The sequence below is a fragment of the Hylobates moloch genome, unplaced genomic scaffold, assembly GCF_009828535.3.
Source record: "Hylobates moloch isolate HMO894 unplaced genomic scaffold, HMol_V3 SCAFFOLD_20, whole genome shotgun sequence".
Taxonomy (NCBI): domain Eukaryota; kingdom Metazoa; phylum Chordata; class Mammalia; order Primates; family Hylobatidae; genus Hylobates; species Hylobates moloch.
The window spans coordinates 16382385-16406915 of record NW_026652295.1 but is presented as its reverse complement, the minus strand read 5'-3'; the positions used below and the strand labels follow the sequence as shown (position 1 = coordinate 16406915).

Below are 24531 nucleotides of genomic sequence, written 5' to 3'. Positions count from 1 at the left end.
CCTGCTGTGTTGTATCTGAGATGTAGTGTAGGGAGCACCGTGGCTTCTGGAAAAAGACAAGAGGGCACCAGCTTGTAGGAAACAGGTGGCATTTTGAGTGTCATCTTGAATTCAAGATCAAATTTTTTTTTTAAATTAAATTAAAATTTTTTTTTTTTTTTGAGATGGAGTTTTGCTCCTGTTGCCCAGGCTGGAGTGCAGTGGCGCTATCTCGGCTCACTGCAACCTCCACCTCCTTCGTCCAAGTGATTCTCCTGCCTCAGCCTCCCAAGTAGCTGGGATTACAGGCACCCACCACCACACCCAGCTAATTTTTGTATTTTAGTAGAGACAGGATTTCACCATGTTGACCAGGCTGGTCTCGAACTCCTGACCTCAGGTGATCCTGCCTCGGCCTCCCAAAGTGCTGGGATTATAGGCATGAGCCACCGCGCCTGGTCTAAGATCTAATTTTAAAATCCCATGTTGTTCTGGTTCTTCACATCCTTTTGCCAGACATTTCAACCCAAACGTTCCATTGCTTGAAAACAGTCACCCCTCATCCCTCATGTACATTGTGTTGCTCAGTTATAAGGGGTCTCTGAAGTTTCTGGCTTCTGAATCTGCTGGGGCAGGTTACCTCAGTAACTCTACCAAGCACGTTTAGGAAGCTCACAAATCTGTTTGTGAACAGTTGTGTGATAAAGAAAACTACTATTACTAAAGGAAATTTGTATCAGAATATTGTCATTAAAAACAAACACACACGACAACACATTTGCATAATCAAGATTTTTGCAATTCATTTGCCAACATTTGCAATAACACCAGTAATGAATGAATGGTGTTGCCCCAAATTTTAGGTATCCCTTTAAGAGAGCTGGTTTGACAGATTCTTGCAGAGAACAACCAGAAATAAATAGATAAGCCCACAAACAGGGGAACAATTGTTTGTTGAACTTTGGCATTAAGCCAGCAATCTTGATGTTTGCTCATTCAACACAAACTGGGTAAATACAGAGAGTAAAACACCAGTCTCAGGGTAATAACTCAGAGAACGGCAGTGTAACAGTAAATTTAGCTATAATAATCTCATAGAATTATAAGACTTCCATTTACATCTATGTTAAGAAGCAGTTCTGAACTGCATTTAGATATTGTATAGGTCTAACACTGTGCTGAGAGTTTAATGGGGATGTGTAAAATGAGAAACAATACTTGCTGAATGGCAGTTGGAAAAGGCAAGCTTGCTTTTTAGAAAGCTGTAACAACTCTTAAGGTTACACATGGCAATTTTCACACACTGATATTCTCACAATTAAAGAAAAGTAATATTTAAATGATTTTCACTGCTTCCAATTTTGGCAGTACGTGGGCACGAAGCACTGAGACTTTTCGAATTAGTGGTGTGATTTTTCTGTGCTGGCCTTGAACATATTGTTTGATGCTCCAGGGGAGTTTGGCTGCTTGAAGAACTGAAAAAATGAGGGGAAGAACAAAGCTCTCTCAGAAACTTGAATTTTTTCTCCGCTGGAATGTGGTGGAAAGAATGCTGGGCCGGCTGGGTCCCTTCTGATCCCAGCCCTGTTCTGTCGTGGAGCAGCCTTGAGGAAGCCATTTAATCTCTGGGGGCTGGACTAGGAGGTGCTGGATGTTTAATAGTTCCTGGAGCTCTGGTTCTCAAAGCGAGGCACTACAGCATCTGTTTTAGAATAGGCTCTGCTGCTTGTCATCAATGCATATTCCCAGCAACAAGAACAAGGGTGCTGGATTGGAACCTGCAGGACTGGTGCTTCGAAATCTGTGTTTTCAACAAGTACCTCAGGTTATTCACATGCGCAGGGATGACTGACACATTGCAGAGAGCAGAGCAGAGAAGAACTTGGGCTTCCAAGGGAGACTGACCTGGTTTCAACTTTGACCTTGGGACGTTATTTCACTTTCCTAAGTCCTAGTTTACTCTTCTTTAAGAAAGGAGATAGTAGGCCAGGCACAGTGGCTCACGGCTGTAATTCCAGCACTTTGGGAGGCTGAGGCAGGCAGATCACCTGAAGTCAGGAGTTCGAGACCACCCTGGCCAACACGGTGAAACCCCGTCTCTACTCTAAGTACAAAAAATCAACCGGGCATGGTGGCGCGTGTCTATAGTCCCAGCTGCTTGGGAGGCTGAGGCAGGAGAATTGCTTGAACCTGGGAGGCAGAGGCTGCAGTGAGCTGAGATTGTGCCACTGCACTCTAGCCTGGGCAACAGAGTGACACTCTGTATCAAAAAAAAAAAAAAAAAGAAAGAAGCTAGTAATAATACCTATCTTCTTTCTAGGGTTATTGGGAAAATTAAATTAGAAAAAAAAAAAGCCCTGAAAAGTGCTTCCTTCACAATATTCCTGCACAATAATTATGCAATATATGGCAATTGAGATGATTTACAAATTTGACATTTAGGGTAGATGTATTTTTTATTGTAAAGTAGATAAAATTATAAATTCTGGCTGAAATTCACAAATTTATCAAATTAGCTTTACTGCAAGTGAAGAAAAAGTTTTCTGTCAAATAATCTGTTTTTTTTTTTTTTTTTTGAGATGGAGTCTCGCTCTCGCCCAGGCTGAAGTGCAGTGGCACAATCTCGGCTCATTGCAAGCTCTGCCTCCCGGGTTCACGCCATTCTCCTGCCTCAGCCTCCCGAGTAGCTGGGACTACAGGCACCCACTACCATGCCCAGCTAATTTTTTGTATTTTTTAGTAGAGACGGGGTTTTGCTGTGTTAGCCAGGATGGTCTCAATCTCCTGACCTTGTGATCCACCCGCCTCGGCCTCCCAAAGTGCTGGGATTACAGGCATGAGCCACCTTGCCTGGCCAAATAATCTGGTTTTAAACAGGATTTTTTTTTTAAACCACAAGTTTGATTACATCTCATTTTTAGACCAAAATAATTCAACTGATATATCAAGCCACAAAGCTTTAGGAAAATCAGGGCTGGGTGTGGTGGCTCATGCCTGCCATCACAGCACTTTGGGAGGCTGAGGCAGATTAACTGAGCCCAGGAGTTTGAGACCAGCCTGGGCAACATGGCGAAACACTGTCTCTACAAAAAATGCAAAAAATTAGCTGGGTGTGGTGGCATATAGTCCCAGCTGAGGTGGGAGAATCACCTGACCCTGGGAGGTTGAGGCTGCAGTGAGCTGAGATTGCACCACTGCACTGTAGCCTATACTCCAGCCTGGGTGACACAGTAAGACCCTGTCTCAAAATAAAAATAAAAAGTAACAAAAAAAAAGAAAATCAGAAAAATATGCAAGTACTGTGTGGCATATATCACCAACTAGACTCAAGGATTACCGTTGTCGCAGTGGCTGTCCCCACTGTTCCTCTAGGGAAGCTCCCTCCTGAGCACGGATGGGGTTTGCATAAGTCCCATGATTCTCCCTTCTTTTGCTCACACCCTCCTTCCCTCTGTCTTCTCTCATTTGGCTCTGCAATTATAGCAGCTACAGAGAGCTGCCTGTTCTCTATTCTTTTTCAGAACAAGCTGCAGTGAGGGCCTGATAGTCAAAATTACTTGGAGGAAAATTACAGCTCTTCTCCCCTAGAAAGTCTGCTGAGTCTCACCAGGAGATTCTCACAGGGAGGCTGCCACCAATTCTCTCTGCAAGGACTGTGAAACTCAGGTACAAGCCTAGTAGGGTGGGAGTAGGGTGGGGAAGAAAGGAAGGGGCAGCGGGGGCAGGGGAGGGAGAGAGAGAGAGAGAGAGATGGATTGAGAAAGGTTTGGGACACCTTTCCCAAACAGATGAGTGTGCTGGGGAACAGCCTCCACTGGTAAAGAGAAATTCCATTCTTCAACCTTCCTTTGCCTGAAGGGGCTTCATCCTCACACCAGGTGGCACCAGCGTCATTGCTTGCAGAAGTGGCTCTGCCACTTTTAATTTCTGAAACGTGTGTTGTGCACCTATTAAGTGTTCAGCTGGGCCCTCCTGTTGGCCCACCTTCAGCTGTGAGTCGGGGGATGGAATCCTCATAATGACAACCATTAAGGGAGTAGAGGAGCCGCGGCGAGACTGATGCACTGCGAATATGAAAATGCCATTTATTCTTAAAAAAATAAAATAACAAAGTCGGTGCCATCTTGGAAGGGGAATGTGCCAGTGGAAAACTCTAGCTCAGTTTGTAAATGGTCCTGTGCAACTACTGTTCAGGTCAGTTTTTAAATGTGGTTACCTACTTTGCCACCACACTTCCAGGTGCTAATATTAAGTAAGAGTGTCAGTCAAAAAAAGGTTATGCTGTTTCACACTCCACAGGGTGTACAGTTGGCCCTCGGTATCTGGGTATCTGGTGTCTGCAGGTTCCGCATCCACAGATTCAGCCACCACAGGTTGAAAATTTATAAAATAAGAATACAACAATAAAAAATAATGCTAATTAAAAACAATACAGTATAACAAGTACTTATATAGCATTTACATTGTATTATGTATTGTAAATAATCTAGAGAGGATTTAAGGCATATGGGAGGATGTGTGTAGTTTATATGCAAATGATATGTCAGTTTATATAAAGGACTTGAGCATCCATGGATTTTGGTGTCTTCAGGGTCCTGGAACCTGGGGAGATCGAGGGACAACTGTACATCAGCCCGCTGAGAAATGTTTTGCAGGATTCATGATTGAGGATCTTCGTACTAAGCCTTTCTTGAGGGAGGGTCTCAGACTCAACCAGCCTCAATTTTCCCATGAATCCTTCTTCATTGCCTTCCTAGATTGCTACTCCGCATCTCAGCTGACCCCATACAAACAAACACCAATAGTGTCTCCAATCACGTGCTGTGTTAAATTTTAACTTTATAACCAACCATCATTCGCTACTTCCATCTAACCAAGCCAGTTTCCTTATGATGCACACACATGTGTTTAGCTCACAATTTGTTCTGCATACTTGCTTATTTATTCATTCAGCAAGTATTTATTGAGCCCCTACTGTGCACCAGCTGCTGTCTCAGGTGCTGGGGAGACAGGAAGATCAAAATAAAACCCCTGCCTTCAACTGCCTTATTGTTTAAGGGTCAACAGAATAAACACATAAGTGAATATATATCATGTGAGGTGGTAAAAAGGGCTGGGCAGAAAATAAAGGTTGGAAAAGGATGGAAAGTACTGGAGGGGTGGTGTGATTTTAGGGTGGAGCGTCAAGAAAAGCAGAGAAGAAAGACTGTTACAGATGTAAGTGAGTGGAATGCTCCAAGCAGAGGGAACAGCAAGTGAAAGAGCACTGTGGTAGAAGCATATTTGGCACATGTGAGGGACTACATAAAGGCCAGTGTGGCTGCATGGGGGTTTGGAAGATGGAGGGACAAGGTCAGAGAGGTAGCCAATGTCAGCATCATTGCTGTTAGGACTGGGTGGGACCCCAAAAGAAGTATTAAATAGTACCATCTAGTTTTTGTCCTTGAGGAGGTCACATGTTAATATATTGATTGTATGAGGTACAAGAGAGTCAAAAAGGGGATAATGTATCAAGGTACAAGCCTAGGATATGGGTTGCTCCTGTTGCCCCTAAGTCTACCACGCCTGCACAGATCCTGCTAGTTCTTTCTTTTTTTTTTTTTTTTCGAGACGGAGTCTCGCTCTGTCCCCCAGGCTGGAGTGCAGTGGCGCGATCGTGGCTCACTGCAAGCTCCACCTCCGGGGTTCACGCCATTCTCCTGCCTCAGCCTCCTGAGTAGCTGGGACTACAGGCACCCGCCACCATGCCCGGCTAATTTTTTTGTATTTTTAGTACAGACGGAGTTTCACCATGTTAGCCAGGATGGTCTCGATCTCCTGACCTCGTGATCCACCCGCCTTGGCCTCCCAAAGTGCTGGGATTACAGGCGTGAGCTACCGCGCCCGGCCAGATCCTGCTAGTTCTTATTCCATTTGTAGAATTTCTCTGGCACTCAGCAGAGGATGATGCCGTATTGCATGACAAAATGCCTTCATTTTTTTTTTTTTTCCAAATATAGTTTACTTTACAACCAGGTGGTGTTCTTAGTGATGGGGATGTTGCTCAGACATTGATGTAACTTCAGCAAACACTGCAGCAGGGAACATTCTTCTCCCCTGACAGGTTTTATAGCTAACAGCATCATCAGTCCTTTTTAGCACAGTCTCTGAAAACTTAAAAGGAGTAATTGAAGAATTATCCATAATGGGAGGGCCTAAAACTTTCCTGCTGAGTTTCTTCTTGTTCCCCTTTAGAGTTAATCCCAACTGAACTATTAATTAGACTGAATATTTACCAGATAAATGAGAAACGGACAACAGTGATAGGTATTTGCAGTGATCTTAGCAAGGATGTTCGCCTAGCAGGGAGAATCTTAATTTCAAAGGATTCTACATGACGTAGTAAGATTGTACTTTCAATGGTTCAGAGCAGATGTGGTATCATCTCAAACTACTAGAAGGAAAAATTCAGCTTGTTACCTTCTTAGACTTTTAGCTTGCTTTGAGTTAAATTCACCAATAATTTTATAATTCTTTTATTTCTCATTCTGTTAGGAAAACAAGTTTAAAAATATTTATAAATTCCTGCAAGAGAAAAATAGATGCATCTGACCTGTCCCCTTTTCTCAGTCTATTATGTAAAATGAAACGGGGAGTAAAACAGAAAAATATCTCAATTGTATGATTATCATATATCTAGACAGCTTCTAGAAATTCAGTAGAATGATGACTCCCACCTTCTGCCCTTTCTTCTGGTGCAACGTGGTTCAGACAAACTTCTGCTTCCAGTCAAGATAGAGTAACAAAGACTAGATTTACCCTCTCAAGGAAAAATAATAATAAAAAATCCAAAATATATAAAACAATGGTTGTCAAGACATTGGACATCAGGTGATGAAGGACAGTGATCCTTGAGAGATGGAAAGCTGAGAGGGTGAGCTCTATGATTAACCCCAGCTAACTACCTTGAAGACGTTTATAGATGGTAGTGCAGGGAGAGGAAACCCCAGCGGAGCCCTGTGGTTTGCCTGAATTGAGGAGAAGGAGCTGAGAATCAAGGGAGGAAAAAGTGGCTAGAGTTTGCAGGGCAAAGTAGCTGATAGGAGAAAGAGGGAGAATTCCGGAGAGCTGCAGAGGATCCCCTTGAGTATTCCACAGAGGACTGGTCAATACATGCATATGAGAAGGCTGCCTGAGGCTGGGGAAATAACTACAGAAAGGCCTAGAGTCAATAATACTCAGAGCTCTCACAGTGCTTGTTCTTACCAACCAGACCAGAAAACTCATGAGACATAGATTAGAGTACTCAGACAGGTTTGGCCTTGCTAGTGGGGAAAAATTAGCCCTACGCTAAACATTGCTATGGTCCCACCTAACACATTGCAAAAGCAAGGACTGAACTAATGGAACTGCCTCTCAAAACAACATTCAGGAATATTTATAGGAACACAAAACTATGTGGCACCCATAAGGTAAAACTGATAATGTCGGACATCTAATACAAAACTTAGCAGGCATGCAAAGAAGCAGGAAAATGTGACCCACAATTAGGAGAAAAATAAACTGATCAAAATCAACCCAGAGCTGATGTTCAAATTAGCAGATGAGGGCATTAAAACTTATTATTACTGTATTCCATATGTTCAAAGAGCTACAAGAAATAGTAAATAGAGTGTATTTAAATAAATACACTGAGTAGAATTAATGATCAGTTAGACTTTGCATAAGAAAAGATTAATGAACTTGAAGGCATAGCAAGAGAAACTATCTGAAATCAAACATACAGAGAAAAAAGACTAAGAACAAAAATGAACACAGTGTAAGTAAACTGAAGAAAAACGTCACACAACTGAATATGCATGTAATTGGAGTCCCCAAAGGAGAGAAGAGAAGGTGGGGGTGGGGGCGGGAGGTGGAAACAGAAAAAGTTTTGAAAAAATAATGGGCATCAAATGCCAAATTTGATGAAAATGATAAACCCACAAATCCAAGATACCCAAGGAACCCTTGGCACAAGAAACATTAAAAAAAAAAACTATATCAAGGAACATCTTTATCAAATTTCTCAAAACCAGTGATAAAAAGAAAAATCTTAAAAGCAGACAGAGAAATAAAACATGCTATGTGCCAAGGTACTTTAAAGTACTAAGCATTGTAAAATATTGAAAGAAAAATATGGCAACCTATACTTTTATACCCTGTGAAGATAGCTCTTCAAAACAAAGGCTAAATGAATACGTTTTTAGGCATACAAAAGCTGAAAGAACTCATCACCAGCAGACCCATATATAAGAAATGTTAAGTCCTTCAAGTGGAAGGAAAATACCAAATGGAACTATGGATTTATACAAAGGAATGAAAAGCACTGGAAATGGCAACTACATGTGTAAATATGAGTTTTTCTTATTTCTTAATTTTCTTTAAAGAGAATTCATTGTTTAAAGAACAATAATAACAATACAGTGTGGAGTTCATGACATATGTGAATGTACACTATGTGATGACAATGATAGCACAGAGGCCAGGAGGGGAGAAATGGAAACATACTGGAAGTATAATGTAAAAAACAATAACATGATCTCTGGATAAGCTCCCAACTATTTGGAAACTAAAATTATTGTATAAATAACCCACAAGTCAAAGAAGCGATCAAATACTGGGATAAGAGTCTTGACATCTGGGCTCTTTTCCTAGTTCTTTGGGAAATTAAACACCAGTGAGTACCATGTTAATATTTTTCGAGGTATTGGAGTGTATTCGTTTTCTATACCTGCATGACAAATTTCCACAAATTCAGTGGCTTAAAACAATACATACTTATTTTTTCACAGTTTCATGGTCAGGAGTCAAGGCATGACTTAGTTGGGTCTTCTGTTCAGGGCCTCATGAGCTGCAATCAAGGTGTTGGCTGGGGTCTCAGCTGGGACTTGAGATCCTTTTCCAAGCTCATGTGATTATGGGTAGAATTCATTTCCTTGCAGCTGTGGAACTCCCAGCAACTTGCTTCTTCAAGGCCAGCAAGAGAGAGCTCTGCTTCTCCTGTCTCCAACCTCTAGAGCCTCCTTTAAAGGGCTCAGGCCGGGTGCAGTGGCTCACACCTGTAATCTTAGCACTTTGGGAGGCTGAGGCAGGCAGATTGCCTGAGCTCAGGAGTTTGAGACCAGCCTGGGCACCATGGTGAAACTCTGTCTCTACTAAAGTATAAAAAATTAGCTGGGTGTGGTGGCATGTGCCTGTAGTCCCAGCTACCTGGGAGGCTGAGGCAAGAGAATTGCTTGAACGTGGAGGGTGGAGGTTGCAGTGAGCCGAGATCACACCACTGCACTCCAGCTTGGGCAACAGAGCTAGACTCTGTCTCAAAAATAAATAAATAAATAAATAAATAAATAAATAAATAAATAAATAAACAAATAAATAAACAAATAAAATAAAATAAAAATTAAGGGCTCACCTGATTTGGTCAGGCCTACCCAGGATAATATCTCCTTTGATGAACTCAAAAATCAACTGATGTGAAACCCTAATTATATCTGCAGAATGCCTTCCCCTTTACCATACAGTGTAACCTGTTCATGAGTGTGACATTCCGTCATAATCACAGGCTCTACCCACATCCAAGGAAAAGGGATTATCCAGGGTCGTATACCAGGGGCCTGGAATTTTAGGGTCCATTTGAGAATTCCACCTGCCACAGAGAGACAGAAAAGGAGGGCAGAGGAAGGATATCATTGGTCAGCTGTTACTCACAATCTCTTCTAAGTAACTAAATATTGTTCTCTGATGCAAACAATGAGCTTTGACAGGCTTTTTGTTATTTTCTTCCTTGAGATCAATCATAAGTCTTGAATAACTATAAGAATAATTATGTTAATGATGACAGCTACTGCCTCTTGAATGGTTAATATGTGCCTGGCATAAGTTCTTTACAACAAACATATGAGGTAGGTATTATTATACCCATTTTATGGATATAAAGGGAAGATCTGGAGGCTCAGAAATCCTTGAGTAACTTGCCTTACACAGCTAGTAACGAAGGGATCAAGAATCAGAGCCAGTTGCTGTCTGATTCTTAATTCAGTGCTAGAGAGAAAAAAATGGGAATACAGGCAGCAAGGAACCCTGGGTTCTGCTTTGTGAACAACCATTTAACTGAATTGCTTCTATTATGGATAAAAGCTACTACCTCTGGCTTTTTGGAAATGCTTCTCTCTGTTGGAAAGAACATATAGCAAAAACTGCTATATATATATGTTCAACTCGGCCAAAGCATTTTCTATCGATTAGACACAAAATTCCCCATATCCACCTTTCTCCTATTTCATCTTAAAGGCTAGAACCAGGCTATACGATTGTGACTGGCTGAATTGTGTCTTGTGGGTAAGTTTCTGATTTGAAGAGTGAGTATGCATTTGGAAACATTAAACCAAAGTGCACAGGTGACACTTCCTAAGAGTGCACAGTAATTATCATAGGTAACTTCACCTGGCTGATGACTGGCAGTGCTTCTATGATTTTACACATTTGAAACTTTTTTGCTGCCTGAAAGCCTAAGGCCATGGAAATGCTGCCTATCAGGTTGAACTGCAGGTGTTCTCTAAACTGGGGGTCGCCAACTGTTGTTCTTGGAGACCACATGGCTTCATGACTCTAGCTGTTGCCAGGCTGAGTGATGCCTAAGAAGAGACAGAAAAGTCTAGGGGAAGAGGAGTAAAGGGTTGGAGTGGGTCACCCTAAAGACAAAGATGTGGGTGGGGTTGACATAGAGACTTTCATAAAAAAAAAAAATGCTCTCATGCCCTTTTTGTCTCTAGTTTTTGTTTTCTTCTTCTTCTTCTTCTTGAAACAGAGCCTCACTCTGTCACCCAGGTTGGAGTACAGTGGCACGATCTTGGCTCACTGCAATCTCCCCCTCCCGGTTCAAGTGATTCCCTTGCCTCAGCCTCCTGAGTAACCGGGATTACAGGTGTGCGCCCCGGCTAATTGTTGCATTTTGAGTAGAGACAGGGTTTCATCATGTTGGCCAGGTTGGTCTCGAACTCCTGACCTCAAGTGATCCACCTGCCTTGGCCTTCCAAATTGTTGGGATTACAGGCGTGAGCCACCACGCCCGGATTATCTCTAGGTTTGTTTGGAGGGAAGCAAGTACCACAATCCTCCAGGAACATCCTGGCTGCTGTTTGAAGAGCAATAGCTCCCAGTCGGTGAGGGCTAAGTAATTAGCATAGCCACCAGGGGGCAATAATACCACAGCGATGATGAAATAGTAATAAGCTTGACTTTATTGTGTCCAAATCACCTACAAGAATAATCTTAGGTGAATGGATTTTGTGCTACTAATAGACTACTATACAATTAAGTACTAATACACTAATTACATTTCCGATTTAAAGTAACAATAATAATCAGTGTACACAGCCTGTATAGTCAGGCAGGCTTCTGTGGGGAAAATTTATCCCCTTCTGCTGACTTCTCTCTTAGAAAGAAATCCTAGCCCCAAAAGGGAGTGTAGTGGGAACTATGGGGCAGGGGACGTAAACAGGAGCAGGGAACGGGGAAGCTTCCGGATGAGGAAGATGAAGCCCAGGCAGGGGACGTGGTCGCTCACGCCTGTAATCCCAGCACTTTGGGAGGCTGAGGCGGGCAGATCACCTGAGGTCAGGAGTTCAAGACTAGCCTGGCCAACATGGTGAGACTCCGTCTCTACAAAAATACAAAAATTAGCAGGGTGTGGTGGTACGTGCCTGTAATCCCAGCTACTTGGGAGGCTGAGGCAGGAGAATTGCTTGAAACCGGGAGGCAGAGGCTGCAGTGAACTGAGATCTCACCACTGCACTCCAGCCTGGGTGACAGAGCAAGACTCTGTCTCAGAAAAAAAAAAAAAATGAAGATGAAGTCATGAGGAGTGAATTCCCCAGCATCATCTTCCTGGAAACAGGAATGCAACCCCAAGACTCTGAGTCTCAGCTGCTAGGAACTCTGTGAGATTATGAGTCTTCTCAGAGAAGAGAGGGGCATTGCCTTCTCCACGTGCCCTTGGCATTTAACAGGGCTTATTGGGTTCCTAACATGGGTAGGCACTGTGCTAGGCCCAGGGTGTATGGGAGAAATAATAATAATAATGCAGACATGGTTCTTGCCCCCAGGAAGTCAGGATCTAGTGGGGATACAGAAAATAAGTTAATTTTCAGACAAACATCTAATCACAAATCATATTAGATGATATAATGGAAAGTCAAGTTACTACGAGATCATATAACAGAGGGGAGGACACTTAATGTGAATCTTGAGGGAAGAGAGACACAAACAAAAAAAATGGGGAAGGAGTATTGTAAGTTGACCTTATGGTATACTGGATTATATATAAAGAGGCTGGTATCATTTGATGCAAGGTATCCTCTAGGTCACATAAAGGATTTGGGATTTTTATCCTAAATGCAATAATAAGTTTTGAAGGATTTTATATAGAGGATTGACATGGATCCAATTATATTTTTTTTAGATCATTCTGGCTTTCATCTGGGAAAAAGATTGGAGGGAACAAGAGTTAAAGCAGGGAGAATGACTAGGAGTCATCAAATGATAATGAATGCTTGGTAGTGAGCATAGAGAGAGGTGTACAGATTTCAGATGCCTTTTAGTGAGACTCAGTAAGACTCACCATTGTGCTGGATACTGAGGGAGATGTCAAGGAAGACTTCACCAGATATTTGGTATATGTCAGGGTGGATGTGGGTGACATTTATGGAATTGGGAAAGTCAGATCAAGGGCTCAGTTTTAGGCATAATAATTTTGGATGCCAAGAGACATCCATAAGGGGTTGTAAGTCTGGAGCTCAGGAGGAAGGTATAGGCTAGAGATTCAATGTTAAGGATCATCAGCATAAAGCCCTTAGAACAGACGAGATTGCCTGGAAAAACAGCATAGAAAGAGAAGAAGAGAGGGCCAGCTACTCGGGAGACTGAGGCAGGAGAACCACTTGAACCTGGGAGGTCATGAAGGGAATGGAGACATGCAAAAGTGAAGGAGCTGCCTGATGTGTAAAAGAAAAACGAGGAGAATGTGGTTTCAAGGAAGCCAAGAACAGAAGATCTTTCACAAAAGAGGAGGAGTCGTCTGTGTCAAAATTGCTGAGTGATTATCTAAGATAAAGCCTGGAAAGGAGAATTGAATAAAGCAATGTGGAGGCCATTGGTTACCTTCCCAAGAGCACTTTCAGTTATGTGGTGGAATTGGGAGCCGGATGAGAGGGTTTGAAGAGGAAATAGACACACAGTACTTAAAATAAATCACAGGTGGATTCAGGACTTATTTACAAATAAATGGAAGAATGTTTTCACGATTTTAGAGTAAGAAACAACTTCTGAATACATAAGAAAAGGACAAATCATAAAGCTAAGACTGATGAATTTGCCTACTTTTATATTAAGAATTTTGGTTTCTATTCAGTAGCACAATAGGGTGACTATAGTTAACAATAATTTGGCTGGGTGCGGTGACTCATGCCTGTGATCCCAGCACTTTGGGAGGCCGAGGTGGGTGGATCACTTGAGGTCAGGAGTTCGAGACCAGCCTGGCCAACATGGGGAAACCTCATTTCTACAAAAACTGCAAAAATTAGCTGGGCATGGTGGCACGCACCTGTAGTCCCAGCTACTTGGGAGGCCAAGGCAGGAGGATCACTTGAGCCCAGGAGGTGGAGGTTGCAGTGAGCTGAGATCACACTACTGCACTCCAGCCTGGGTGACAGAGTGAGACCCTGTCTCAAAATAATAATAATAATAACATGTATATTTAAAAATAACTAAAAGAGTAAAATTGGAATGTTCTAACACAAAGAAATGGAAAATGTTTGAGGAGATAGATACCCCAATTACTCTGATTTGATCCTTACATGTTGTATGCCTGTATGAAAATATCACATGTACCCCATAAATATATACAACTATTATGTACCCATAGTAATTAAAAATTTAAAAATAAAATTTTAAAGAAAGAATTTCTGTTTTATTAAGAAAGTGAAACACACAAGTTGATAATGTGTATATTGGTGATCCTGCTATTCTACATCTCAGGATGGAAAGAAAATCTTGCCTGTATTCCTTGGAGACATGTATAAGAATGTTCATAGTAAATTGCTTATAATAGCAAAAACAGAAAGAGTTCAAGTGACCAATTGCAAGAGAATTGATATGTAAATTGTGGTATAATTATTGAACCAAATGTTACACAACAACACAACACGTAATTAAAGTAAATGAACCACATGGCTGCCTCTTACACATATAACATTGAACAAAAAATTCAATGTGCAGAAGATTACATACTGTGTGTTCAGTTCCCTAAAGTCCAAGAATATTATTTTAAAATATGACCATAAATATCCAAAGAAAAAGCTAAAAAAATGGAAAGTATTTGCCTTTGGTCAGCAGACTTGGACTTCGAGAGTAAGTAAGGGGACTATATTTTCAATAAATACTTTGTAGTAATATTTGAATTTTAAAAAATATATACATGGATTTTTAAAATACAAATGTGTGTATACATATGTATACATATATAAGTATATATATATTTGTTGTTGTTGTTGTTGTGTTGTTGTTTGTTTGTTTGAGGCAGGGTCTCACTGTTGCCCAGACTGGAGTGCAGTGGTACCATCACAGCTCACTGCAGACTCAAACTCCTGGGCTCAAGTGATCCTGCCTCAGACTCCCTTGTAGCTGGGATTATTGGTGTGTACCACCACACTCGGCTAATTGTTAATGTTTTTGTAGAGATGGGGTCTTACTCTGTTGCCCAGGCTGGTTTTGAACTCAGCCTCAAGTGATCCTCCTCCTCAGCCTCCCAAAGTGCTGGGATTACAGGTGTGAGCCACTCTGCTTGGCCAGAAATAATTTTAAAAGTGAAGGGAGGTGAGGAAATAGAGGCTACGTGAGGGACAGCTCTGAACAACTTTAAAAAATTTTAGATGACAATAATGAATTTTAAACATTTTTTATTTAGAAACCAAGAATACATATAAAAGGGATTCGACCACAAAGGTCAAATAGATTTTTACAGTAAATCAGAATATTTTCAATGGGGGATGTTCTGATGACAAGAGGTGGTTCCAGGATCTCCCCCAAATTCCCGGGCAAGCGACCTGTTTGCTCCTTTTTGCCGAGAGGGATACCTATGTGACAAAGTTTGGGAACTAATGACTTAGGCTATGGTGGGTGTGAGACTCACAAAGAAACCAAGCAGAGAATAGGAACCACATTTTTGGACTCCAAAGTATGTGATTTTTCTACCTTCCCACATAACATCTAACGCTTAAAGATTGCTCATTTCTGTGTTAGAATGTTCTATTAAAGCTACACTGTAAATGGTGTATACAATAATCAGGTATTCATTTTATCTAACAGACAATGGTGAATATGGCTCCAGAATTCTGACTATAAATAGAATTTTATTAAAGCCCGTGGCAATCTCTGCTCACCATTTGGCTGGTGGACTACTCCACTATTTTAGTCCTTTCTTTTGGTAAAATGCAGAGCTGTACAAATTGGACTGAAAATTGTACTAATTCTGGATTCTGTTTAGGGAAATACATTTGCATCTATATCATCCTTTCTGTTTGACAGATGAGTAAAAGGAGTCACAGAGGTGTTGCTTGCTTGAGATCCTAAAACTCACAAGCAGAAGCTGCTAGTTTCCTATTCTGTCAGAGTAAATGGTGCTACTATTTTTGGTTCAGCGTTCTTTTCCATTTCTGGTTATCGTGATCAGAGAGAGACAAATTCTACTTTGTTTCTAAGATACTCTCTGATCTCTTTCAGGCAACTCGCAAGCCGCATATTGTCACAGGAACTCCCACATAGTAGGTTCCTTTGCTGGTGGTGGCAGGTGGGGGGATTATATGATAAGGCCCCATGTAACAAAATAAATATAAAATATTACTCCAGACTCTGTGCGAGAAAATACAATGAAATCTGTGGACTTAACGCTTCTTTAATAACTTGTCAAAATCTGTTATCTCCTCAATGCTCTGCCCTTTGAAAAGAACCAGAGGGGAACGAATCTCATGGTAATGAGTAACATTCATTGAAAAAGCATTTAAAGGGTGTTTAAAGGGATAAAGATTATCTGAAGCATTTAGAAAAAACTAAAAATTCCATCTATATGCTAAAAAGGGTAATATGAAAATAGAGTCTAATAACAAAGTAGTAATCAGATTAGGGAGAAATTCGCCACTGGCAGGAAATAAGAGACTTGGAGCTGGTGCTATTGCCATCCTAGGAAGGGGTTGGGTTTCATGGGTACAAAGGAGGTGCACGAAACCCCTGCAGTGACTCAGAAGATAAAAAGCAATTTGGGAGACAGTTATAGATAGATCCAGAGTTTTACATTGTATTTTTCAACTGAAGGGGAGTATTTTATAATGCAGGGAATATGCGTAGAATGTTACCAATTTACTCTTCTCCCCATCACCTACCACTGATCTGTTACTAACTATCCCTAAGTGCGAATAAAAGAAAATGAGCAATACAGGATCTTCAGAATAGGATCTTCACTTTATAAGTGCTTGAATTCAGCATGCTCTTTTATGCATCCCCATCTTCGTCCAGCCGTCTCCTCTGCCGCAAACGTCCATCCTTTATCCTTCTCCAACTGGCTGACTCTTATTTGTCTTGCAAAAGTCAGCCATGACACTTTCTCCCTGAAACTCTCTTGAATAGTCAGGATTTTCCTGTCAGTGATTTTTTTCTTTTTTTTGGCACCTTTTGTCCTTATTTTCAGGGTCACTGTATTGCCATTGATCATGTAAGTTTCTGAGTGTTCCCTAGACTGTGAGCCCCTTGAGGGCAGAGGCTGTTCTTCATCTATTTTCCCAGAACCTCCACCCAAATATGTTTCAATATTAATATCTGCCAATGGAGTAAACAGTGTTTGGAAGAGGAAGACTCAGGACATGCCTTCGTGAATGTGCCAAGGATTTACAAACACACCCTGGTCAACCTCATCATGAAAATTTAAGTAAGCAAAAGATTTCCCAGCTTGTGCCGGTACCTTACCAATTTTGAGAACACCCTCATTGTGGTTCATTGCATTTCAGCATAGACAAAAGACCTTAGAAACTGGGATAATTTGTTGCCAGGAAATTTTATTTCAATGAAAAGAAATGAGTCCAGAATCTCTAAGGTACTGCCCTGCATTGCAACCCTTCCTACATTGTTACCCCACTTTGCATCCATCCTTGCTGCTCTACTTCCTCATCTCTCCTCACACCATCATTATCCTTTCTTCTGTTGTTCAACTCTCTCCAGCCATGGCCTCCACAGTAGGCTCTGGAATCACTGTTGGGGTCTCTAGATAGTCAAGGTGGCTTCCTTACCCTTGCTGGTACTCCAGTGAAATTGTCGTCTGTGGACACCTCCTGCACAGTACCTCTTGCAACATTTCTATCTGGGAGAGACTTTTGCTGTCTCTTCCTTTGCTTGGTAATGCCAGGCAGTTGCACAGTATCCCAGTGGTGCACTGGGGGATTGTATTATAGCTTGGAGGTTAAGTGTAAGGTCTCCAGTTAGACTGTCTTTATTTAAATCTACTATTTCCATTCAGTAGCTGTGATACCTTGGGTAAGCTAATTGTCTTAGATAGAGTTGCTATCTAAGTGGCTGGAACTTAGCTGCTACCTAAGTGGGTGGGTTAAACAATAGATATTTATTTACCACAGTTCTGGCATCTGGAAGTCCAATATCAAGGTGCCAGTTGATTTAGTTCCTGGTGAGAGACCTCTCTGTGGCTTGTGGACAGCTGTCCTGTCAATGTATCCTCACATGGCAGAGAGAGATCATCTGTCTTTTGTCTCTTCTTCTTTTTTTTTTTAAGTTATACTTTAAGTTCTAGGATACATGTGCAGAACATGCAGGTTTGTTACATAGGTATGCATGTGCCCTGGTGGTTTGCTGCACCCATCAACCCGTCATCTACATTAGGTATTTCTCCTAATGCTATCCCTCCCCTTGCCCCCCACCCCTCAACAGGCCCCAGTGTGTTTCCCCTCCCTGTGTCCACACGTTCTTGTTGTTCAACTCCCACTTATGAGGGAGAACATGTGGTGTTTGGTTTTCTGTTCCTGTGTTAGTTTGCTGAGAATGTTGGTTTCCAGCTTCATCCATGTCACTGCAAAGGACATGAATTCATTCTTTTTTATGGCTGCATAGTTTTCCATGGTGTATATGTGCCACATTTTCTCTATCCAGTCTATCACTAATGGGCATTTGGGTTGGTTCCAAGTCTTTGCTATTGTGAATAGTACTGCAATAAACATACGTGTGCATGTATCTTTATAGTAGAATGATTTATAATCCTTTGGGTATATACCCAGTACTGGGATTGCTGGGTCAAATCGTATTTCTGGTTCTAGATCCTTGAGGAATCGCCACACTGTCTTCCACAATGGTTGAACTAATTGACACTCCCAACGACAGTAAAAGTGTTCCTATTTCTCTACATCCTCTCCAGCATCTGTTGTTTCCTGACTTTTTAATGATCACCATCCTAACTGGCATGAGATGGTATCTCATTGTAGTTTTGATCTACATTTCTCTAATGACCAGTGATGATGAGCTTTTTTTCATATGTTTGTTGGTCGCATAAATGTCTTCTTTTGAGAAGTGTCTGTTCATATCCTTTGCCCACTTTTTGATGGGATTGTTTGTTTTTTGCTTGTAAATTTGTTTAAATTCCTTGTAGAGATTCAGGATATTAGACTTTTGTCAGATGGATAGATTGCAAAAATTTTCTCCCATTCTGTAGGTTGCCTGTTCACTCTGATGATAGTCTCTTTTGCTGTGCAGAAGCTCTTTAGTTTAATTAGATCCCATTTGTCAATTTTGGCTTTTGTTGCAATTGCTTTTGGTGTTTTAGTCATGAAGTCTTTGGCCATGCCTATTTCCTGAATGGTATTGCCTAGGTTTTCTTCTAGGGTTTTTATGGTTTTAGGTCTTACCTTTAAGTCTTTAATCCATCTTGAGTTAATTTTCGTATAAGGTGTAAGGAAGGGGTCCAGTTTCAGTTTTCTGCATATGGCTAGCCAGTTTTCCCATCATTTATTAAATAGGGAATCCTTTCCCCATTGCTTGTTTTTGTTAGGTTTGTCAAAGATCAGATGGTTGTAGATGTGTGGTGTTATTTCTGAGGCCTCTGTTCTGTTCCATTGGTCTACATATCTGTTTTTGTACCAGTGCCATGCTGTTTTTGTTACTCTATCCTTGTAATATAGTTTGAAGTCAGGTAGCATGATGCCTCCAGCTTTGTTTCTTTTGCTTAGGATTGTCTTGGCTATATGGGCTCTCTTTTGGTTCCATATGAAATTGAAAGTAGTTTTTTTCTAATTCTGCGAAGAAAGTCAATGGTAGCTTGATGGGAATAGCATTCAATCTATAAATTACTTTGGGCCGTATGGCTATTTTCATTATATTGATTCTTCCTATTCATGAGCATGGAATGTTTTTCCATTTGTTTGTGTCCTCTCTTATTTCCTTGAGCAGTGGTTTGTAGGTCTCCTTGAAGAGGTCCTTCACATCCCTTGTAAGTTGTATTCCCAGATATTCTATTCTCTTGGTAGCAATTGTGAATGGGAGTTCACTCATGATTTGGCTGTTTGTCTATTATTGGTGTATAGGAATGCTTGTGATTTTTGCACATCATTTTGTATCCTGAGAGTTTGCTGAAGTTGCTTATCAGCTTAAGGAGTTTTTGGGCTAAGACAATGGGGTTTTCTAAATATACAATCATGTCTTCTGCAAACAGAGGCAATTTGACTTCCTCTCTTTCTATTTTAATACCCTTTATTTCTTTCTCTTGCCTGATTGCCCTGGCCAGAACTTCCAGTACTATGTGGAATAGGAGTGGTGAGAGAGAACATCCTTGTCTTGTGCCGGTTTTCAAAGGGAATGCTTCCACCTTTTGCCCATTCAGTATGATATTGGCTGTGGGTTTGTCATAAATAACTCTTATGATTTTGAGGTACGTTCCATCAATACCTAGTTTATTGAGTGCTTTTAGCATGAAGGGGTGTTGAATTTTACTGAAGGCCTTTTCTGCATCTATTGAGATTATCATGTGGTTTTTGTCATTGGTTCTGTTTATGTGATGGATTATGTTTATTAATTTGTGTATGTTGAACCAGCCTTGCATCCCAGGGATGAAGCCGACTTGATTGTGGTGGATAAGCTTTTTTATGTGCTGCTGTATTTGGTTTGCCAGTATTTTATTGAGGATTTTCACATCAATGTTCATCAGGGATATTGGCCTGAAATTTTCTTTTTTTGTTGTGTCTCTGCCAGGTTTTGGTATCAGGATGATGCTGGCCCCATAAAATGAGTTAGGGAGGAATCCCTTTTTTTCTATTTATTGGAATAGTTTCAGAAGGAATGGTACCAGCTTCTCTTTGTACCTCTAGTAGAATTCGGCTGTGAATCCATCTGGACCTGGGCTTTTTTTGATTGGTAGGCTATTAATTACTGCCTCAATTTCAGAACTTGTTACTGGTCTATTCAGGGATTCAACTTCTTCTGGTTCAGTCTTGGGAAAGCATATGTGTCCAGGAATTTATTCATTTCTTCTAAATTTTCTGGTTTATTTGTGTAGAGGTGTTTATAATATTCTCTGATGGTAGTTTGTATTTCTGTGGTATCAGTGGTGATATCACCTTTATCATTTTTTTGTTGTGTCTATTTGGTTCTTCTCTCTTTTCTTCTTTATTAGTCTGGCTAGTGGACTATCTGTTTTGTTAATCTTTTTAAAAAAACAGCTCCTGGATTCATTGATTTTTTTTGAAGGATTTTTTGCGTCTCTGTCTCCTTCAGTTCTGTTCTGATCTTAGTTATTTCTTGTCTTCTGCTAGCTTTTGAATTTGTTTGCTCTTGCTTCTCTAGTTCTTTTAATTGTGATGTTAAGTTGTCGATTTTAGATATTTCCCACTTTCTCCTGTGGGAATTTAGTGCTATAAATTTCCCTCTAAACACTGCTTTAGCTGTGTCCCAGAGATTCTGGTACATTGTGTCTTTATTCTCATTGGTTTCAAAGAACTTACTTATTTCTACCTTAATTTCGTTATTTACCCATTCAGGAGCAGGTTGTTCAGGTTCCATGTAGTTGTGCAGTGTTGAGTGAGTTTCTCTTTCTTTTCTTTTTTCTTTCTTTTTTTTTTTTTAGACAGAATCTCACTCTGTCTCCAGGCTGGAGAGCAATGGCATGATCACGACTCACTGCAACCTCAGCCTCCTAGGTTCAAGCAATTCTCCTGCCTCAGCCTCCTGAGTAGCTGTGACTACAGGCATGTGCCACCATGCCCAGCTAATTTTTTTTTTTGTATTTTTAGTAGAGACAGGGTTTCACCATATTGGCCAGGATGGTCTTGATCTTTTGACCTCGTGATCCACCTGCCTTAGCCTCCCAAAGTGCTAGGATTCCAGGCGTGAGCCATCATGCCTGGCTTGAGTGAGTTTCTTAGTTCTGAGTTCTAATTTAATTGCACTGTGGTCTGAGAGATTGTTATGATTTCCATTCCTTTACATTTGCTGAGGAGTGTTTTATTTCCAATTATGGTCAATTTTAGAATAAGTGCTTGCTATGTGGTGCTGTGAAGAATGTATATTCTGTTGATTTGGGATGGAGAGTTCTGTAGATGTCTATTAGGTCCACTTGGTCCAGAGCTGAGTTCAAGTCCTGAATATCCTTGTCAATTTTCTGTCTCATTGATCTGTCTAATATTGACAGTGGGGTGTTAAAGTCTCCCACAATTATTGTGTGGGAGTCTAGTCTCTTTGTAGGTCTCAAAGAGCTTGCTTTATGAATCTGGCTGCTCCTATATTGGGTGCATGTGTATTTAGGATAGTTAGCTCTTCTTGTTGCATGGATCCCTTTACCATTATGTAATGCCCTTCTTTGTCTTTTTTGATCTTTGTTGATTTAAAGTCTATTTTACCAGAAACTAGGATTGCAACTCCTACTGTTTTTTGCTTTCCATTTGCTTGATAAATATTCCTCCATCCCCTTATTTTGAGCCTATGTGCATCTTTGCATGTGAGATGGGTCTCCTGAATACAGCACACTGATGGGTCTTGACTCTCTATCCAATTTGCCAGTCTGTGTCTTTTAATTGGGGGCATTTAGCCCATTTACATTTAAGGTTAATATTGTTATGTGTAAATTTGATCCTATCATCATGATGCTAGCTGGTTATTTTGCACATTAGTTGATGTAGTTTCTTTGCAGTGTCATTGGTCTTTATATTTTGGTATGTTTTTGCAGTGACTGGTAGCAGTTTTTCCTTTCCATATTTAGTGCTTCCTTCAGGAGCTCTTGGAAGACCAGCCTGGTGGTGACAAAATCCCTCAGCATTTGCTTGTCTGTAAAGGATTTTATTTCTCCTTTGCTTATGAAGCTTAGTTTGGCTGGAAATGAAATTCTGGGTTGAAAATTCTTTTCTTTAAGAATGTTGAATATTGGCCCCCATTCTCTTCTGGCTTGTTGAGTTTCTTCAGAGAGATCCACTGTTAATCTGATGGGCTTCCCTTTGTGGGTAACCTGACCTTTCTCTCTGGCTGCCCTTAACATTTTTTCCTTCATTTCAACTTTGGTGAATCTGACAATTATGTGTCTTGGAGTTGCTCTTCTCGAGGAGTATCTTTGTGGCGTTCTCTGTATTTCCTGAATCTGAATGTTGGCCTGCCTTGCTAGACTGGGGAAGTTCTCCTGGATAATATCCTGAAGTGTGTTTTCCAACTTGGTTCCATTCTCCCTGTCACTTTCAGGTACACCAATCAATCATAGGTTTGGTCTTTTCACATAGTCCCATATTTCTTTTCATTCTTTTTTCTTGAATCCTGTCTTCGTGCTTTATTTCACTAAGTTGATCTTCAATCTCTGATATCCTTTCTTCTGCTTGATCGATTTGGCTATTGATACTTGTATATGCTTCACGAAGTTCTCATGCTATGTTTTCAGCTCCATCGGGTCATTTATGTTCTTCTCTAAACTGGTTATTCTAGTTAGCAGTTTCTGTAACCTTTTATCAAGGTTCTTAGCTTCCTTGCATTGACTTAGAACATGCTCCTTTAGCTCAGAGGAGTTTGTTACCTACCTTCTGAAGCCTACTTCTGTCAACTTGTCAAACTCATTCTCCATCCAGTTTTGTTCCTTTGTTGCTGAGGAGTTGTGATCCTTTGGAGGAGAAGAGGCATTCTGGCTTTTGGAATTTTCAGCATTTTTGTGCTGATTTTTCCTCATCTTCATGGATTTATCTACCTTTGATCTTTGATGCCGAGGACCTTTGGGCTGGGTTTTTGCATGGATGTCCTTTTTGTTGATGTTAATGTTATTGCTTTGTATTCATTAATTTTCCTTCTAACAGTCAAGCCCCTCTTCTGCAGGTCTGCTGGAGTTTGCTGGAGGTCCACTCCACACTCTGTTTGCCTGGGTATCAGCAGCAGAGGCTACAGAACAGCAAAGATTGCTGCCTGCTCCTCCCTCTGGAAGCTTTGTCCCAGAGGGGCACCTGCCAGATAGATGCCAGCCAGAGCTCTGCTGTATGAGGTGTCTGTCGACCCCTGCTGGGGTGTCTCCCAGTCAGGAGGCACAGGGGTCAGGGACCCACTTGAGGAGGCTGTCTGTCCCTTAGTAGAGCTCAAGCGCTGTGCTGAGAGATCTGCTGCTCTCTTCGGAGCTGGCAGGAAGGAATGTTTAAGTCTGTTGAAGCTGCGCCCACAGTCACCCCTTCTCCCAGGTGCTCTGTCCCAGGGAGTTGGGAGTTTTATCTATAAGCCACTGACTGGGGCTGCTGCCTTTCTTTCAGAGATACCCTGCCCAGAGAGGAGGAATCTAGAGAGGGAGTCTGGCTACAGCGGCTTTGCTGCGCTGTGGTAGATTCCACACCCAGTCTGACCTTCCTGGTGGCTTTGTTTACACTGTAAAGGGAAAACCACTTACTCAAGCCTCAGTAATGGCAGGTGCCCATCCCACCAAGCCCGACTGTCCCAAGTAGACTTCAGATTCTGTGCTGGCAGCAAGAATTTCCAGCCAGTAGATCTTAGCTTTCTGGGCTCTGTGGGGGTGGGACCCATTGAGCAAGACCACTTGGCTCCCTGGCTTCAGCCTCCTTTCAGGAGAGTGAACAGTTCTGTCTCGCTGGGGTTCCAGGAACCACCAGAGTGTGGGAACACAAACAAACAAACAAACCCAAAAACTCCTGCAGCTTGCTCAGTGTCTGCTCAAATGGCTGCCCAGTTTTGCGCTTGAAACCCAGGGGCCCTGGTGGTGTAGGCACCCAAGGGAGTCTCCTGGTCTCAGTTGGAAATGCAGAAATCACCCACCTTCTGCGTTGGTCTAGGTGGGAGCTGTAGACTGAAGCTGTTCCTATTTGGCCATCTTCCCAGAATCTTGTGTCTCTTCTTATAAAGGCACTAATCAGATGCATGAGGGCCTCCATCTTAATGACCTAATCATTTCCCAAAGGCCCCACCTCCAAATATCATCACATTTGAGTTTAGGGCTTCCAATATCACCCTAATACCAAACCCAGGAAA

At 41.4% G+C, this 24531-nt stretch overlaps 1 protein-coding gene across 1 annotated transcript in view; it reads right to left on the bottom strand.

Annotated features, from left to right (window-relative positions):
- The window catches only part of STMND1 (stathmin domain containing 1), a 115918-nt gene that overhangs the window by 34000 nt on the left and 57387 nt on the right, over positions 1-24531 (bottom strand). The window lies entirely within an intron of this gene.